A 22,215-nucleotide genomic window follows, 5' to 3' on the forward strand; every position below is an offset into this window, starting at 1 on the left:
TTAATGGAATATTTAAATTCACTATATATAATTAAGAAAATTGTTCATAACCAAATATTAACCCAAACTTTTTATTATATATGTATTTGATTAAAAATACAATCAGCCAAAACAAATATGAAAAGATATACATGATATTAGAAGAAAAATATAACTCAACTCAAAAATATAACTCAAACAACATCAGAAAAATATAATAGATTACAATAAAAAATATATAACTACATACCCAGACAGATGTGATGAAATAATGTTGAATACAATCCAAAAAACTTTTGAAAATGGTGGATATTGACTCGGACGAACGGAGGCAAATGAGAGTTTTTTTGAGAGATTTCTGAGATTTTTTGGCACTCGGACGAACGGAGCCGAAGGAGACGGATGGCCAGAATATATAGAATATTATTGCCGGCGGAGGTCCGCCGGCAATAATAGTTCCGCCGGTAATAGTATTTAACGGTAATATTTTTATTATTATTACCGGCGGAGCCCGCCGGCAATAATCCGCCGGTAATAAGTGAAAATTAAATTGGGCGGCAGGTTGACCGCGTGAATGAAATTTGATTATTGCCGGCGGATTGTCCGCCAGTAATAATCGATTTTCTGCCGGTAATAATTAAATAATTTAAAAAATAAAAACAAAATTAAAAAACATGATTAATACCGGCGGATTCAGTTTTCCGCCGGTAAAGATAGTATTATTACCGGCGGATTGACTCCGCCGGTAATAGTTCCGCCGGTATACCTGATTTTTGTTGTAGTGTATATATATTAGCAATGACTTATGAAAAATATAATATCTTGATTGTGAATATACATACGCGTTACATCCAAACAATAAAATAATGTACAAGATAGAGGACACATATATGTATTGCTCAAAAAGCTTTCAAATATTTCTTATAATTCTTTCTGGTGCTCTCAAGAATTTTTTTTTTAAATCTTTGGTGGGAGCATAAAAGATAAAAATATTGGGTCAATGTATAAAATTGAATATATATTTTATTTTCATAATAGAAACAAAACATAACAGATAATGCTTTAAGTTAGTTGGTTTTCTTAGTTCTCCTCTTTGGTAGGGAATAATATAAAATTGGCTTCCAACTAAAAAAAACTGCACCTACGTACCTTTCACTTAACAATAATAATAATAATAATAAATTAATACAAGGTTCAAATTAAAGTGACTGTGAGAGCCCAAATTATTAATATTATAAATTAATTAGTGGAAAAGTACGTGTCGCAAGCATAGGCAATATGTAAATTTATATTTATAAATACACATATAATTAATGCTACTATATATACATATTAAATTTTCATACGTAAGATAAATAGGTATATATACGTCTTTGTTTTCTTACCAAAAACGCATATAAATAGGTGAGAAAAGAATATACGTATGTACGTAACTGAAAATTCAATAACTTATATAGAATGTGAATGTGAATGTGAATGTGAATCTGATATGCCATTCAAGATATTATTGTTCATATAGATTCATATATATATATGCCAAAGCCATCCATAATATTGTTTATATATCCCTAAAAAATTAAGATATATATATATATATATATAACTAAACTGTGTGCTTCTTGAATATATCCTGTAACTCCTGTGTTTACAGGTATTGCTAGTTTCCAAGGTGTGAAATTTACTCGTTTTCTTGTTCTGACATTAAATGTGTGATTCCTCTCGAAATAGATTTCGGCTATAATAATATTTAAACACATATATTTATATATATATATATATAATATTCATTTTAACCAGATAGAGCCTTGATCAACTTGTTCTAGTGTATTCATCATCTACAGCTAGCTAGGTTACCAGATATCTCTTCTATATAATAAATGTATAAATAAGAGAAATACTTGGTTTAACGCTTTTTTATATTTTAATATTAATTTTAACAAAATATTTTTATATTTAATTATAATTTGTAAACACTTAAACTTAAATAAAATAAAATAAATAATTAAAAATAAATAAAATCAGATATTTTATAAGGATAATTATTTTAAATTAATAAATAATTAAACAAATTAAAATATAATATTTTTTTAGATATTTTACAATGATAATTATTTTAAAATAATAAATAATTAAAAAATTAAAATATGATATTATTGAGATATTTTATAATAATAATTATTTAAAAATAATAAAATCATAGGTTTTATAACTTAATAAAATTTAATTAAAATTAAACTCACTTATTATAATAATATCATATTAAATATATAATATAATCTACTGTGAATTAGCAGCAAATTGTTTTTTTTTTAAAAAAACAAGAAATTTAAGTTTAAAATTCACGTATAATATTTTATATTACATTAAACATATAATATATAATCTCTTGTTGTCACTTATAAATTCAAAATCTAGAACAAAAATAAACTTAAACAAAAATAAATAAATTACTTAATTAAAATATGATATTTATTTCAAAATTTATATGACATTAATATAAATTTAATAAATTCTATAAATAAAACTAAGCAAATGTGCATATTGCATGTTGATTGTATCTAGTATGTATATATATATCTTCTATATAATAAGTGTGTAGATAACAAAATTATTGGTTTTAACGATTTTTATTTTTTTAATGTCAACTTTAACGGACTATTCTTATATTTAACAAAATATTCCTTTAGTTAATGGTAATTTGTAAACACTTAAACTTAAATAAAATAAAATAAATAATTAAAAAATTAAAATAGAATATTTTTGAGATATTTTACAATGATAATTATTTAAAAATAATAAATAATTAAACAAATTAAAATAAGATATTTTTAAGATATTTTACAATAACAATTATTTAAAAATAATAAATAATTAAACAAATTAAAATATGATTTTTTGAGATATTTTACAATGATAATTATTTAAAAATAATAAATAATTAAACAAATTAAAATATGAATTTTTGAGATATTTTTACAATGATAATTATTTTAAAATAATAAAATCATAGTTTTATAACTTAAATAAAATATAATTAAACTTAAACTCACTTATTAGAATAATATTATATTAAACATATAATATAACATACTGTCAATTAGCAATGAATTGTTTTTAAAAAAAACTAGCAATAAAATTAAATTTAAAATCCACGTATAATATTTAATATTACATTAAACATATAATATATAATCTTTTATTACTCATAAATTCAAAAACTAGAACAAACATAAACTTAAACAAAAATAAATAAATTATTTAATTAAAATATGATATTTATTTAAAATTTATATGACATTAATATAAATTTAATAAAAAAAATTAATAAACTCTATAAATAAGACTAAACATGCCTATTTCACATTGTTTGTATCTAGTATATGTATATATATATATATATATATACCTGTACATATCTGGTAACCTAGAAAGCTGTAGATGATCAGTACACGAGATCCACTTGAAGGTTCTGATTAAAATGTATATTATATTATACATCTATATATACTTAATTATTATATCATTATACTAACATTCTGTTTGGATACAGATTCCAACTTTTAATCTGACCCTTTGATAATGTTTTTATTTGAATGAATCCAATCGTCATAATTTTTATTAGTAAGGTACATTTGTAACAGCTAGATTCATTAGTTGTAATTTTAAGTACATGAACAGAAGGATCCAGTGACAATTAATATCTAGAAATGACAAGAAATTTACCATATATATATATTAAATTATATATCGCGGAAGTTATTTTATAATTAATATATAGTGATGATATATTATGATACACATATGATTTTATTAATTTGTATATTTAAATCTCATTTTATCGACAGTTGAGATGAGTAATTAATCATAATGTATAATTATAAGTCACAACATTCATATCCTTTCTATATATTCATTTTAATTAGAGCCTGGTTCCATGTATTTTTCGCGTACGTACAGCTAGATTACCGGAAATATATATGAGTCGACGTCCAGTTCATGTATTTAGACCAGTTTATATATATATATATATACATATTATTATAAGTTAATGTTTCACATGACTACGCAGTACTATACGTCAGGGTTTGCATTGTCATCAAATCACTCAGAACCTTCAAATAAAACTTCATATATAATATATAATTATATATATATGTGGCAGAAATTTCAGCTATACGAAACCTTTTGGAAAAGCAGCGGTACATTTATAAATATAAATATACATATATATATATATGTCAGATTATATATATTCCCAGTAGATTGGAGTATATGAATCACAATAAATAGACACGAGCATGCATGAATGAATAGCTAACGTGTATCTTAAACACAAAGACACATGTTATACGTACATACGTACGTGTGTTTTGTGTATAAATACATATATTAATACGGAATGTATATATATAATATGAGTGTATGAACTATGAAGTTTAGCCTTTGGAACTTCGAAGGGTCATTGGTAGAGATCAAAGATAGATAAATATTCTTCGGATAATAACGTTATTGCTTGTTTTGTTAATGTTATTAAACCTGTTCTCGACATGAGGACCGAATTCATTACTCAATCTTAGGTACATATGTACGTACGTACTACTAAATAATTATTAATATATTTATATACGTATACGATATAATACCATATATCATAATTTAAGCACATCACGCTCATAATCGCTATATATAGATAACGAGATCTTGTCTGTCGAAAGAGTCTCTCCAACAACTGTTTATGGAATACGTATTTTAAAAGGGTATTATTATTTGACACTTTAATAAGTTGTCCAATACCATATAATGTGACACATTATAATTAGTTATCGATAACTTATAATACTTATTAAATTACAAAATGCGGTATGTCACATTTCTTTTGATGTTGGATACCACTGGTGTATGTTACCAATTATAAAAGCATCAGTAGTAGCGATATAGTAGCTAATGATGACCTACTAAGATCTTTTGGGCCATTTAGTGCACCATTGAGGTTGAAATTTTACATCTCGTGGGCCATTCCTTCTTAGGTTGGATACTTGGTGAACTCCCTAGATAGTCGTTAAGAAATAATGTGGGACAAGTCCTTTTCCATTTCCTGTGTTTCTGGTATATTCTTGGTGTAAAATCATTTATTGTTATTTTTGATAATAAAGACAAATTTAATTAAAAGGGTATTTTCGAAATTAGTAGTTTCCTCTTTTGTAATATTTTGTGGTGAAATTTCGAAAATGGGTAGTTTCTTGTTTTGGTGAAATATGTCTTTCTATATTCAGATTTTTATTTATGTGTTAATAAAATAAATATATATATTTTCCTATAAAAGAATATCTTTTTCTTGAAATGGAAATTATTAGTATTTATTTTGTTTATCTGATTTGGTTGTCCAGAAATCGTGTACAGCTTGCAATCATAAATGATATATTGTTTCCTTATTTATTTAAGGAAACTGTGTTGAAAAACTGTCCAGGTTCAATGAATCTGTTTGAACGGATTGCCAGTCTGTTATAACAGATTCTGACTTTCCTGTTTTGGAAGATTTTCCTTTTATGGACTGTTTGATTTCTGATTTGTTTTCCACGACCTAAAGGGATTCTAAACAGTATATAATCATCCTTAAGTCGTTGATTTTGATTATCTCTCTTGGTGTATTATTTTCTAAATATTTCTCAAATTTTAGAGAGACTTTTTGTTATGAGAAGAACTTTAGTCCAGCAAGTTCTTAGTGGTTTATTACAGTGTACTTCTGTATTGTTTTCTTTGTGTTAATTGTGCAGGTTGAACACACTTGGACTTTGGTCATCAAGCTTCGGGAGAAGTCTTGTTCGTGAGTCACTTTTCGGGAGGAAAAGTGCAAGTGTTATGATTTGAAGGGAGTTCAAGATCTTAGCACTTCAGAAATTTGATTAGGAGTTTAGATTACAACAGTTGCGAAAAATTCAAGAGGGAGTCTTTATTTGTATAAGTCAATTTGGTTTTGTAATCATTTAGATATTCTTCTAATAAATTTCATTCTCTAGGCGTGGCCTCGTGGACTAGTAGCAATCTGTGAAGATTGCTGATAGCACGTAAAAATTCGTGTGTTCTTTACTTTATGTTCGTTTTTATCTTCTGGTCACAAACTGTTTAAACATATCTGGTTTCTGTTCAAACAGTCTTTGTATCTATTTAAACATTTCTGTAACAGTTCAACAATTAATTATTTAATTTAAATAATTAAGTTGGTAATCATAAAAAACGGAATTTCACTTGGGTTGAAGGTGTGAGTACATTATTGATAAAAATTTAATAAAGTGTTTTAAGACATTGTTTGTTTAAAATAAAATTTAAGGAAGAGGCAAAAAAATAAAACTTTTTTAACGGAAATTGAACAAAAAAATGGAATATACTATTTTAGTCCCATGAGTTTATACAAAATATACCTTTAGATATGCTTCTCAATCTTCATAAATATGGAAATGGCACCCATATGTTTTGTTCCTACCAAAATTGTACCCTAAACTTATTTTTGGTCAAAATTATTTTACCTCTGCTTATATATTTTGTCTATAATTAAAATTATTGTTAATTCTTTTAATAAAGTAATAATACTTAAAGTTTATATTTAAAAACATATAAACTTAAAGAAATAATAAAAAAAAAAAGAGAAAAAATAAATAAATAATGAGAAATAATTTATCATTATTTAACATTTGATTTTAATGTTAAAAAACTGAATAATTTCTAAATATTGTGCAAATTCTAATAAATAAATAAACAATTAAATAAATAAGTAAAGTTTTTACAAGTTTTATTTTATCAAAAATAAAAAAACTTCATCATTAGTTATCAAAATATTAGAAAAATAAAACAGAAGAATAAGACGATTTTTTATTGACAAAAAAAGAGTTGATAAAAATTAAGTTAACTTTTTTCTTTTAAAAAAAATTATTACATGTTATAATGATATACATTATCGTGCATTGAATGATCCCAATCATTTTACACCATCAATCCTCAATTCCATATAGCTCACACTAATATAAATTAATGTAATTTGGTGACACTTACTACTAAAAAATTGACATGGTACAACAATTTTAAATTGTGCTAAGAACGTTCATACAACAATTCTGATAATGTTGTAGCATGCAATGTAGTGCTATATACTATAGCATGAGACAACTGTTCAAATAAAAAGTAAACATATGACGATAGTCGTGCTAAAACTGTCGTCTCATGTAAGTTTTAATTTGCATGATACGATTATTCGAAAGAATCTGTTATGCCATGTATAATTTTAACACGAGACGATAGTTCTACCACAAATATCGTCATCATGTGTGTCGTGTAAGTACAATTTTATAGTAGTGACTCACAACTTCTTAAGATTTTGAGTTTGATTTTCATTGTTGGTAGCACAGTTTTGGTACAATCTTGAAGGAAGGATTATCACACTTTTTCTCAACGAGAGAAAATAGGAGCACTACCAACTTGGGGGACTATTTGGACACAGGATCCCAATTCTACGATTTGGTTTGAAGGCATGTGCTACGTACTTATGGAGTCCTAATTGAATTATATATATTTTTTTTGGAAATTAGAACATATACATCTCTTTATATCTTAGTATAAAAATAGTATGTGGAGAAAACATAAATTTTTTTGTTTTAACCACTTTTTATTAAGTGTAAGTGAATATTCTACATATTTAACAATATATACTTTTAAAACTAATTAAAAACAAATATTTATTAATTATATTAATATAAATTCAAATATTATTATTATAATAATATTTAATATATACCACAAGAAAAATTAATATTAGAGACGGTATAATTAGAGGCAGGTTGAATCCGCCTGTAATGTTAAGGTTATTAGCAGCGGATTTCCTAATCTGCTCCTAATAATGTTTAAACTAAAAAATAATATATAAAATATTATTAGCGGTGGAGCTATAATTATTATAGGCGTATTGTCTGCCGCTAATATTTAGGAGTAAATACCCGGGAAAATTCACGGGCTTTATTATTTAGAATTATTAGCGACAAATAATAAATATTATTAGAGGCGGACTATCCGCCACTAATAATATTATTAACGGCGGGAGAATAATAATAGCGACGTGTCCCGCTGCTAATTCTTATGTATATGGAAAAAAAATTGCATAGCCCCTCATTTGGTCTGCCTCTCTTCTCTTCTCCAAAATACGTTTTTTGCAGCTTCTCTTCTCCGAACCAACGTGAACGAGACTCATCTGGTGTACGTCTTGGCGAGGGCTCGGGACTTACAGCAGGAGTCTAGGACTCTGGTATGTCTCTCCTAATCTCTCTTTCTCTCTCTTTGTGTATTGTGAGGTCGGGGAGTCATGGGGCTGAGGGGGTTTGGGTCTGGGCTTAAGATTAAATTTTAATTTAAATATTATAAAATATTATTATTATATAATATATAATACAAAATTAGATATTTAATAATTATATTAATATAAATTCGAATTATAAAATATTATGATAATAATATATAATTCTATTTTTTTACTAATTATATTAATATGAATTTAAATATTATAAAATATTATTATTATTATAATAATATTTAATACAAGACTAGATATTTAATATTTATATAAATATAAATTTAAATATTATAAAATATCATTATATCAATAATATATAATACATAATCTTAATTTTTATTAAAAAAATTATCAATTATAATTAAAAAAAACTTATCATAATATATATTTTTTTAAAACTATAAATAATGTTTTTGTTTAATTTTTCTTCATTTTTTTATATATAATATTATTTATTTTATTTGAAATTTATATGATAATAATACAAATTTAATAAAAATAATTAATAAATTCTATAAATACTAATCAAACATGCATTACTTTGTATCTAGTAATATAAAGAAACATTTGTAGTGTACGTAACACGAGCAATATTATGAATAAATGCTTGTCTTCATAAATGAAACAAAAGACCATCAAACTTTTTGTTAATAGTTTGCGAAAGAGTAATGGTTGGTCATATAATAATTAGATCAGACCCCTTTCCCAAAGTAATCTTATTATGTTATCTAGTATAGTAAAATATCTCAAAAATACAACAAATTTTATATAAATGTATTTCTATATGAATTCAGTATGACATTAATTTGTTATATTTTGAACTTTCCTATAGAGATCACTTCTTGAAAACTGTTTTCAATTTGGATTATTCTTGTTGCGCTTTAATATATATACTATAAAAATATTGCATTGTTTGTTTTTTCTCATCTTGCACACCAATATATATATATATTTATATTTAGTCTCGATCTTCATGAACAAAGATGTGGACAGATCAGAAAATAAAGAAATGTTGACGCGTTGAAATCAAGCATGTTTTCGAGTCTACGTACGTACGACTATTAGGTACTCGATCGATTGTGAATAATATAATGCAGACCTCTCCAATCAAAAATGGCAGAAAAGTTTATGACATTAATGTTATTATGTTGTGCCCATGAGATGAGAGGCTAGGGCTGTAAACACGACAAGTGTACACAAGCGTTTCTGTTGCTATGCATCCGTGGCATCTATTTAAAGGGGCACGTGTACTTATTAACACCGTATATACACGTTTATACGATATATACATATACATATGTTGGTATAATAGGCTAGTATCCAATCCATTGGATCAGGTCTCATATATTCAATCCATTTAGTATAGATATTTTTGTTAGTGGAATTTATTATTAGGTTTGATATATTTTAATTTAAATTAGAATATATGAGATTTGATATTAAATTGGATCAATAATATTAAACTACACCAATAACAATATACTAGCTATATCAAAGAATGTTGGGTAATATAGAAGTGCCTCGTAACAATACTCATATTAAAATTAGATTATTATTCTCACTCACTCTTTCTCTTTATCTTTTTTTATTCTTCTCTTTCTTGCACATAAACAAAACTCTTATTTTTAAAATTCTTACACTTATTTCGTCAATTATTTTTTGACATTACCCTTGGAATTGAAGAATTCCACCTATAAACTCAAAAATTCAGCACCTTAAACCCACAAAAATACAAACTTTTACTGATTTTGGAAGATAAAATTTGTGGGTAAGTAAATACCTCTCAACACTATGTATGTAGTGATGGACATAGCTTTATAGAATAAATAAATACATTTTGAGCAGTTTTGTTCATGATTTTGTAGTGATTTTGGTCATTTTTTTTTTAAATCTTGGTTTCACAAGTGTTCAACACATACTCTAAGCCCTACATGAATTTCCAATCAAAAAACCATTGAGCAGGAATTGAATTCTTTCAAATTAAATTTAACCAAAAATTATGTGGACATTAAACATCCATCGAAAACTATATAAACTCAATGAGTTTTACATTCCTTCAAGAACATCAATATTTAGATACTCATAGATTTACCATCAATGATCATCGAACACCATTGAATGTACCATCAAATTGCGTCAGATTTATTTGGAAAAAAGATAAACCAAAATCACTACAAAATTATATGCAGAAACTACTCGAAATGTATTTATACTTTAAAGCTATACACGCACTATTACAAAATACTCTTTATGGATCATTTTTTTAGTATACGCACCTAAATGTAGACCTATAAAAAAATCTCTGGAGCTTTTAGGACGCTCATCTAGAGTTCTTAAAAACTACATTTTAGGACACACAATAAGTGTTGTAATAAAATATGTGGATCCTAAAAAGACTAGAGGAAGGAATTTGAGGGAAGAATTCAATTTGTGACTTTTAAGAGCACAATTTGGGTGTCCTAAAAGAGTATTAAGGGTGCCCAAAGCATGCTCTAAAAAATATTAAGTATAAAGTAATAAATAATATATCATTTTTCGAATAGGGGCTTTAGAGGATTAGCGATTCATTTTTTCTCACCCTTTTTTTCAAATATACTCCTCTCAGTTGCACCCTCTAACCTATCTCCTTCTCACTCTCAACTCTAAATCTCCCTCGCATCTGACCTCTCAACTCTCTCCCTCTTCATCTAACCCTTTTCTCTTGAAGGTGGCCGGCGCGGGAGGCTCAACGGGGCTCTATGAGAACCAGACCCCAAAACTTCAGGTAAAGCGTTCTTCTTGATGTGAACCAGACCCAGCTTTAGGCCACCCTTCTCCCTACGCGAACCAGGCCCCAAAAGCCTCAGGCGACCCTTTTCCCTATGCGAACTAGACTCGTTCATGCCACCCTTTAAATGTCTTAACTTCAGGCGACTGTGCCGACGACATGTTCTCGGTATAAGCCTAAATGTTCTCTGTAGACCTTATACCGAGAACATGTCGTCGGCAGTAAGTCCTTGGTACAGCCGCGTCGGTAGAAGTAAACTTCTACCGACGACAATCAACATGTTCTCGGTATGGGTTGTACCGAGGACAATGTCATCGGTATAGAGTGAAAAATGTCCTCGGCACAACCAACCCAAATTTGTCATCTTAATGGTATATACCAAGGACAATGTCCTCGGTATAGACTAAACCATAATTTTTTTTATATTTGTAATATTTATTCCCTTATTTATTTTGAATTAAATATAAAACAATAGAATAAAATTAAAACACTTATATTAAACATATAAATAAAAGCATAAGAGTATGTTTGCTGAATCAAAATAAAGAGTTGTCTTAAACATGATAATGTAATAGTCTATTGTAATAAAATTCATACATAAGTCCTACTGAGTCGGTGCTCCAACATCGGGATCATCGGGTGGTGGTGGGGCACATTGAAATCCTGGGGTGATACAATGAGTCCGGACATGCTCCTCTAACTGTCGAAGACGCTCTCTCATCTTAGACATCTCTTCATCTCTCGTAGTTATGAAGGATGGAAATCAAATGGAGTTCGGTCCCTTATGTTAAGGATATGTCCATATCCTTTTTGGTGGCCCCCTCATTTTCCAAAGACAGTTTGTACCAAAGATATGTCTTCATCTTCAGGCGCACTCGAAACTGGTGTGGAACTCTCAGTATCAGTTGTCTGTGTCTGCTGTGTGTCGCGATATGCACACAATTCCTCCTATGATACAATGTATAATATGTAATTATGTTTTGTAAACAAACAATTAAAATTTTGAAAAATGTTTAAAGAAACTTAACGTACCCAAGTATTTTTTGTTGTCTCTGTCACCCACCCTGTGCCTGATTTATGGTGAGTATCCATCCAGCTATCCGGGATGGGCTCAAGTTGCCCAGTCTCCAAATTGCACTGTCACGTACATATATTTTTATAAAATTAATAATTAAACGTAAATAAGAAAAACAAACTAACAAATAATTAATTAACTAACTTTTTTATAGCGCAGCGCTGGGATTGACTGAGAACCTCCATAGCTAAGCTCTTTCAGTTTCTTCCTATTTTCCTTGTTGACCACAGAACGTTTCTGCAAAAAGTTATCGTTAGTAATATATTTAATTAAGATAGTTAAGTTTAGCAAGAAATTAATACCGTAATTTCTGGGCGTCGGAAAAATTCAATGGCTTTTTGCCACTGCGTATCCGTGCAACCACCATAACGATTTTTTGGCCCATTAATCGTTAAATGCTCTTTAATATCGTACTTCCAGTGAGAATACTTTTTAGCACACGAAGTATCAATGCCTCTCAAGATCCCAGGCATATGCCCTTCTCCATATCTAGTACGGCCAATATCAAACAAATCATCCTAATTTACAAACATTTATTAGTAAATATGATATATAACATAAAATGAGAATTAACATAAAAATACATAAACTACTTACCTCCAAATGTGCAAGTATTCTTTGTTTCGAGGCATTTGGTACTTTTGACCATTGAGGACAGTCCGGATCTATGTACTGTCGAACAAGTAATCCAAGCTCTCTTGAGAAATTTGAGCTGTAATCTCCGATCTCTTTATATGTTCTCCCCCGCACATCCCACTCGAGAGGGAGAGGACGCCCCAACTGTTCCCTTTTTTCCCGCGTGTTCAATCCTCTATGGCGTCCACGTTTGTTTGGAGGCGCTATTGTATGCAAATTCAATATTTTAAAATTAATATGGATTAATTGTTAAAATTTAAGGAGTATATCAATGTGTAAAGTATTACCTCATTCACAATCAGCTGGGATATCTGACGGTCCACTTGGAGGATCGCATCCTCCACCATCACCCCCATGAGATCGAGCAATAACATCAGCCATATCTGTAAAATTAATCGATATTAAAATTACATTTATCGGTTAAAAATGACTATATAAAATTAATTATTGTTAAAAATAATTATTTCAACATATTATAAAATTACCACTTAATTATCACTATAATAATCTTCACTATCATCATCGGTTTCTATGTGTTCATCTTCCTCTTCATCATCTTCATATTCAACTTCCTCCTCCTCCTCCACTTCCTCTTCCTCCTCCTCCTCTTCCTCTTCAATTTCCTCCTCCCTCTCCTCCTACATCCTCCGCTTGTTCTTCAACTAGTGGGATGTTCCACACATTTCTGTGATGCACTTCTTGGACGACTTTCCAATGAGATTTATTTTTAAGGTCTTCAATGTAGAAAACTTGGTTAGCCTGAGTTGCTAAGATAAATTTATCATCTTTGAAGGCCTCCTAACTGGTTTTGATACTCGTTATGTTTTGCTCAAACTTTAATCCTGAAGACCGATTAGTGTCAAACCATTTGCACTTAAATAATACAACAGAACAACCAGAAAGATATGACATCACTAAAAATTCTTCCAACTGGCCATAATAAGTATTATTTTCGACTCCCGCTACAGAGACTCCACTATTTTGAGTTTTGCGATTCTTGTCCCTGTCATAACACAAAAATCTTACTCCATTTACAACACACCCAGGGTACGACGCAACGCGAGTTGAAGAACTGTTTGCTAAAGAGATTAATTCTTCATGTACTTCCAAGGATCCTGTTTGTCGGAGATGATAAATCTTATTATAAAACCAATTAGGAAATTCCTCTCTATGTAATTGGTCTAGGGTTTCAACACCTCTAGTCTGTAGAATTTCCCTATGCTCTCTGCATCAAACAAAAACAACCAATTTAAGAGCTACTAATAAGTGTTATAATAAACATGCAATGAAATGATAAACTACTTTAATTACTTACTGAAGATATGGCAAGATCTCATTGCAGTTATTTAGAATATACCAATCCGCTATTTTCTTCACTTCATCGTCCAAAATTGTCAAGGATTTCTTACCAATTGGACGACCCTGAGATCGAAAGACCGACATCTTTTTAAGTGATGGACCAACATCTACATTTCGGTCTGGACAATTGAACTTTGTCTCAACACCTTTCAAGTACAAGGAGCAAAATTTTAATGCCTCATTAACCACATATCCTTCTGCTATTGACCCCTCTGGACGTGCTTTATTACGGACATAATTCTTCAATTTTTTCATATACCTTTCAAAAGGATACATCCACCTCATGTGAACAGGTCCTCCAAGTATTGCTTCTTCTGGTAAATGTATTAGTAGATGGACCATGATATCAAAAAAAGCAGGTGGGAAAATATTTTCTAACTTGCAAACAATCTCAACAATTGAAGTTTTGACTTTTTCTAAATCTGAGACTTTTAGAGTTCTCGCACAAATGAGCTTGAAGAAAGTGCATAACTCAATAATAGTTGTACTCATCGATTTCTATAGGAATGCATGCACACCAACTGGCAAAAGGCATTGCATAATGATGTGATAATCATGCGATTTCAAACCAGTGATCTTGTTGTCATTATCAATCACATTTTTCCTTAGGTTAGATCCAAAACCATCTGGAAACTTCACTGATTTAAGAAATCGACAAAACTTTTGGCGATCTTCAACAGTGAAAGTGAATTTGGCCGCAGGCTTTTGTATCCGACCATTCAACTTCCTCAGCTGTAACTCTGGTCTCATCTTCATCTTCTCCAAGTCTACTCTGGCACTAACTGTGTCTTTGGTCTTATTCTCCAGCCCAACTATTGTGCCTACTAAACTGTCGCACACATTTTTCTCAACATGCATAACATCTAGATTATGTCGCAACATTATGTTGGCCCAATATGGGAGCTCAAAAAATATACTTTTTTTCCGCCAACCTACTTGCTCTTTTGTACGCTTTCTTTTTTGGCCGCCATAACTGACATGCTTACCAGGAAGAGAATCGGGTATAAAACTCATTTGTGTGAACATTTCTTGCATGGTTAATGGCTTTGGTGGTAATCTTTTTTCAACGACACCATATGTCTTCTTGTCCCTTCTAATGGCATGTATTGGTAAAAAATGTCTATGACCATAAAAAGCAACCTTCTTTTGTAAACGAATAGATGGTGTTGCCACATTGCAAGTAGAGAAATCATGATAACATTGGCCAGTCCATCCAGAAAGGCTACTCCTTGCTGGGTAATCGTTTATAGTCCACATCAAAGCTTCCCGAAGAGTAAAGAAACTACCATCGACTGCATCTCGAGTCTGTACATCGGTCACCCATAATTCTTTTAACTCATCAATCAATGGTCTTAAGAAAACATCAAAATCTTTTCCTGGCGAATGAGGTCCCGGAATTAATAAGCTCAACATGAAATTAGTTTCTCTCATGCACAACCATGGTGGCAAGTTATATGTCGTCAACACAACCGGCCACATACTATAAGAAAGACTCATATTACAAAAGGGATTGAATCCATCTGCAGCCAATCCAAGCCGCACATTCCTGGGTTCCATTGCAAATGTTGGATTATTTCGGTCAAAGTCCTTCCAAGCTTTCCCATCAGCAGGATTACGCAATACACCATCTTCTCTTATACATTGCTCGTGATGCCATGTCATATGTTGAGCAATGTGCCTCGATGCATATTTTCGCATTAACCTAGGGGTTAAAGGAAAATAACTCATCACTTTATGAATCACTTTCTTGCCCTTGGTGTTCTTGTCCACCCACCGATCCACCCCACAAATAGGACATTTGCTTTTTCCAGCATGTTTTTTCCAAAACAGTGCGCAATCATGCTTGCAGACATGGATTGACTCGTAGCCCAATCCAAGTTTTTGCAACAACCTTTTCGCTGCATAATGCTATTTTGGAAGCTTATTTAGGGCTAGAAATGCATCATGTAACAACTCCAGCATTCCATCAAATATTTTGTTCGGAATTTTGCCCAACACTTTTAAATGCATCAACTTCACTAGGAAATTCAATGATGTGTAATTTTGACATCCGGGGAATAATGGAGCCTCGTTCTCTGCAAACAAATCGTTATAATGTTGCCCACCCTTGTAGTATGCTGTAGGTATCTCTTGATCGCGCTCATTCTCTTCATATTCGTCATTGTCATTTTGCATAACGTCATTGAGAGCATCCATCAATTCATCTTCATCATTTTGATCTATCACTTTCCTCATTGGTATTATGTCATCCTCTCCATGCCAATGCCAATTGGTATATTTCTGTAGAAAACCATTTACAAAGAGATGATTTTCTAATACATCAATCGTCTGAAATTCAACGTTGACACACCTCCTACACGGACATTTCACCAATCCCACCTATTATATTTTTTTCCCCTTTTTTCCTAGCCCGCCTATAACTCTCTCATTTTCTTCTTCGCACCCATCTGCGCCTCTCCACAGAGCAAGCCAAGCTGGACTCTTTTGGGTCCCTGGAAGGGGTTTTGAGGTTAGGGGACTTGATGATGGGGGATGAGGACTGGTAGCGACGGCTTGTGCCAGTTTCCAAGAGGCGCATAAAGCCAGAAGGTATTTGGTTATTTAGGGTTGTTGAGAAAGAAGAAGAGAAAAGAGAAAGAGTAAGAGAAAGCTCTGTACACAGTCAACAATGGCGTTGGTAGATCTAAGAATCTTACGTTTGGTCTCTCTCTCCCATTTCTCGACATCTCCATCTCTCTCTCACATTTCTCCCATTGTTCCTCAATTTCTGGCAATCACTATCTCAATTTCAAGCTCTCATCGACATGGGTATGTACTTATTCATCTTTATTTATCCATCTTCACTCATCTATTTCTACAACTATAACCCTAATCCTCACTTTAAGTACCATTTTTCTTTCAATTTCTCTTTCTGTTTTTTCATGACTGATCAATGATTCATCATTAATGTTCTCTTTGTTAATTTTATTATTGCAACCATGATAATAGTGATCTTTGTTTCTATGTTTAAATATGGTGTGTTTTGGAATATAAATGAATGTTTGTATGTAGGCTAAACTTGTATGTATAGAGTGTATTTGTGTTATTTGATGTTTGTGTCAATTTATCTGTAAATTTTGTTTAGTTTGACTGCTTAAATTGGTCTTGTTATATAAAAATAAGCTTTGCTAAACCTATGCATAATAACTGTTTGATGGAATGCTTCAGTGAGATATATGAGTAAAATGATAAGTCTTGAAGTAACATCAAAGAAGGCAACTTGTCGTTTATTACATTGTCATTTTCAGATCCCTAAAGCTAATTATATTTACTAAATATATTTACAGGTATCGATAAGTCCTGAAGTAACATCAAAGAAGGTGAACCGTGACATTATCAAACAGCTGGAAACTCTCTACCGTGCCTCTCATTTGGCTAATCTGAGAGTTGATTATGATGGCGGGAAGTCTATCTACACTGCTGGGGAGTTTCCATTTTCCTCCAAAGAATTTATTATAAAGTTGTTTGACAATGATAGAAAAACTGGAAGCTCTAGTACTAGAAGGTATTATATACTACATTAAGTTTGACATTTTGAGTAATACTATTTTCATTTTTATGTACTCTGTTCTGATTTGATATTTTTTCCCTTAATTAGCCGTAGGGAATGTGAATTTAAGGTGACCATCAAGTTTGCTTCGAAGCCAGACTTACATCATCTGCGACAGTTTTTACAGAGCAGGCAACTTGATGCTCCTCAAGAGACAATTCAAGCACTGGATGTTGGTCTTAGAGGAGATCCATTGGATAAGTAATTCAATACTGCCTTCAGGCTATAGAACAAAATGCTATTCTTTATAAAATTTTCTTACTGCTTTACTATTTTTTTTCATCTGAAAATTCAGTGCGTGTTAGTTTATTTTGGTTTGTATATGTTATGTAACTTGATAATAATATACTCTGTATGTTGTTAAAAGTACTGAGTTTTTTTTAGTCGTTGGCTTGAGTGTATGTATATCTTTAACTGTAGGTATACTGTTGTTAGGAGGTCGTTTTTTCACCGCACACTGGGGCGTCCTGGTGAGCTTGCAGATGGCATAATCTATTGGAAAGGGTACTATCAAAGTTTGAGGCCAATTCAGTTGGGGCTTTCTCTTAACATTGGTATTGCCTTTAGCTAGTTTACTCTTTTGTGCTTATATTGTTACAAGGCACCATATGGTGCACCACCTGATGGCGTAAGGTCGTCGTTTGTGCAATTTAATGTCGGTTCACACATAATCTAGTAAGATGCTAAAATCTAATATGGAAGATGTTATGTGATGCCCTACAACAATTTTTGTTATCTAGATGGTTTTTACCAAGTGGACTGACGTTTCTTTTTCTGAACTACCTTATCCAATTGTTGTAGATGTTTCAACAAGGGATTTTTATGAAACTATAAGGGTATCTGATTTCATTTTCAAAAACTTTAATGTGAGAGACGATCTAAGGCCATTGCATGATCAAGTCAGGCTCCAGGTTCTTGCATATTACTAAGTTGGATATCGGTGATTTTCTTATCTATTATTAACATTATTAAAAGAAATTTATATCTATTTTTATTGCTGCAGCTAAAGAAAAATTTGAAAGGGGTTAAAGTAGCATGCAGTCATTTGCAGAATACAAGGACTTATAAGATTACTGGGATATTGACAGAGCCATTGAACAAATTAATGTGAGTGTACATATGTCATGACCTTAGCTATTCCATGTTGGTATGTGCTATGTGCTGTTATTTGATTTTAATAATTTGGGAAGATTTTTCTTGGTGGTATTTAAACTTCTCTACCTGTACTTTCAAATTGTTTTACTAACATGTTTATATTGTATTTTAGGTTTACTCTTGATGATAAGATGACACAGATTTCAGTTGCTGCTTACTTTCAAGACAAGTACAAAATCAAACTCAGATATGTGACATGGCCTGCTCTGCAAGCAGGAAATGCAGCAAAGCCTATTTACTTACCCATGGAGGTTCCCATCATAGTTTCAATAACATTTTTTTTTGCGTGCTAAGTTCTATTGGACAGCAGCTATTTTCATGATTATATTTCTAAATGTTGTATCTGTTTTAGGTTTGTACAATTGTTGAGGGGCAAAGATTCTCTAGGAAACTCAATGAAAGGCAAGTAACCAATCTATTGAGGGCAACCTGTCAAAGACCAAACGACAGGGAAGAAAGTATTTGGCGAATTGTTAAGCAGAACAAATACAGTGATCAGGAACTTGTCCAGGATTTTGGAATTAGTGTTGCAAACAATTTGACAATGGTTGATGCTCGAGTTTTGCCTCCACCAGTGGTATTTTTCTAATATGTGCTTGCTTTTGCGTTTGACGAGTGAGTTCTACTCTTTCAATTGGAACTAATTCTACTATTTTTCTTCATGAAGCTTTTATACAGAGGTACTGGGAGGGAGCATCCTCGATTTGGGCAATGGAATATGTCCAATAAAGTAAGTAAATGATCTTTATAACTCCATTTTGTTATGATGTATGTGAAGAGGTATGATTCATTGACTTTTTTTTATTTTTTATTTTGGGTTATGATAGAAAATGATCAATGGAGGCCAAGTTGAGTTTTGGACATGTGTGAACTTCTTGCGTATCAATTCAGATATTCATGATCGCTTTTGTTCAGAATTGGTTAGTACTTGCCTCAATAGGGGAATGGTATGGTTACCAGATCTTTCTGTCTCATCTCTTTTACTGTTACATTGCATTGACTGTTTATAATTGACATTATTTATCATTTTGGATACTTGGAAGGCCTTCCAAACTAGACCAGTAATTCCCTGCAGCACTTGGCCAGCTAACCAAATTGAGAGGGCTTTGAGATTTGTTCATGAGCAATGAAGGAAGATACTTATCAACAAACAACTACAGTTGTTAATAGTTATCTTGCCTGATTCTGGTGGTTCATATGGTGAGCGACTTGGCCAAGACTTGTAACTATGAAGTTTGAAATGCCATTATAACATTTTATTTTAGCTAAAAAACGTTACATGCATGTTCCAGGGATGATTAAACTAATTTGTGAAACTGAGCTTGGAATTGTTTCACAACGCTGTGAACCTAAACGGGCAGTGAAGCTCAATAGACAGTATTTGGAGAATCTATCCCTGAAGATTAATAGCAAGGTTCATTTACCTGAATTCTGCTTTGATTTATTATTTGTTGTTGGAGCTGGTGTTGTTGTGTTGTTTATTTCTTTGTACCTATTTATATTATATAGGTTGGCGGCCAGAATACAGTGTTAAGTGATGCTATCCATAGGAAAATTCCTTTTGTGTCTGATTTGCCTACAATAATCTTTGGTGCTAATGTAACACATCCACAGCCCGGAGAGGATTCTGGCCCTTCAATAACAGCCGTAAGTAATTACTAATTAATAATCTTTTTGCTCCATTGTTTAGTTTAATTGATAACATCTCAATTGTTTTACTTGAATCAGGTGGTTACTTTGATGGATTGGCCTGAGGTGACCAAGTATAGAGCATTAGTCTCCGCACAAAAGCACTGGGAGGAGATTATCCTTGATCTTTATAATTCAACTACAGATGATAAAAAGGGCAAAGTCCAAGGAGGAATGATAAGGTGAGTAACCATGTGTACATTCTACTCAACTTTTTAGAATCTTCTCCATATGTTATTCTAACTCCTTTCTTTTTATTTTCCTCCAACTAGGGAACATTTAATTACTTTCAGAAGATCTACTGGAGCCAAACCTCAACGGATTATATTCTACAGGTTATTTAGCAGACACAAACACAAACACATACGTGGTTCAAATGAGTGTTGGCTAGACACCACTCTACTCCACGGCCAAAACTAGCCCCAAGGGCTTGACAATCTCTTTAATGATTCTAAGTTTCAATCTGTACAACAATGGAGTCTAGCTCCAAGCTTCTCTCATAACAGTAGTACAATATATCTCTAGGCTCTCTAAAACTCACTCCCAATATTACAATGTATGTAAAAACTGAATTGGATTAAATGATAGAAGAGGAGCCTTATATATACATGTGATGTAAGTGACTGAAATCCCCTCCAAGGCCCAAGCACCAACTGTCATAACTGAATTTTCAAAATAAATTCATTTCCAATATGTTTTATGTTCAAATAAATTCAAATTTTATTCTTTTTCATGTCATTAAAAGTTTTACATCACTGTCTTTTTCTTTATAATTTCATTTTAGCCAAATAAGAAGATTTAACTCCATCTCTATTTCGTTTCTCTATCTGATGTTATTCTAATAAATTTTTGCTATATATTGTCCTTGCCTATTTAATTTTATTTATTTAATGCTGAGTTTTTTTTTCTCTTTAGTTGAAACTTTTCTAGTTGGCTGCCTTCAAAAGAAGAGGCAAGATACTTGGTGTGCAAGTAATTTTTTATAGGAGACTCTTATTTTTGTTTGCAAGAGGTATTCCTTTTACCTTGGTTTTATATTATTGAAATATTAGAGGAGTTTGAATTTCTTAAATATTCATCCATAGTGAAGTAGGTTATGAGATTATTATTGTGTGTTGCGGTGATAACGGAAGGTTGAGACCTTGTGTGTCTTAGTGAAGTAGGATCTGAGAAATTTGTGTGTTGTGGAGAGATAAGGAAGAAAACATGTGTGTTGTTTGTCTATATGCTTGTTAAGGTAGCTTTCATTTCCAATCGATTTTATATATGTAGGTCACTTAATGTCAAAGAACAATCAATAATTGAAAATACCACTACAAGAATACCAACCAAAAATAGAACCTTCACTCCTTGATATTGAATACCCAATAACTAAACACAGAAAGAGAGAGTACTTTGAGTACTAATAAGATATAAGGAAGGCCATGCACTTGAAATTATTGGAAAACTAGCATTGTTAATACTTATAAAAAAAAAAGGCCATGCCTAAGAGCAGCTTCCTACAGAGAGCCCCCACTAGAAGAAGAGCAAAAATTCCTCAACACCTTCAAACTATCTGCATTGTCAAATATCCTAGTAGTAAAATCTATAAGAATAGCAATTAGAGATTGTGTTATTGAAATAGAAAGAGA

The 22,215-nt window shown here is 31.2% G+C and overlaps 1 pseudogene; it reads left to right on the forward strand.

The window, feature by feature from the left end:
* Positions 1–16,819: 16,819 nt before the first annotated feature.
* Positions 16,820–21,004, forward strand: LOC133799415 (protein argonaute MEL1-like; annotated as a pseudogene).
* Positions 21,005–22,215: the final 1,211 nt, after the last annotated feature.

The sequence above is a fragment of the Humulus lupulus genome, chromosome 9 (assembly GCF_963169125.1).
Source record: "Humulus lupulus chromosome 9, drHumLupu1.1, whole genome shotgun sequence".
NCBI lineage: Eukaryota > Viridiplantae > Streptophyta > Magnoliopsida > Rosales > Cannabaceae > Humulus > Humulus lupulus.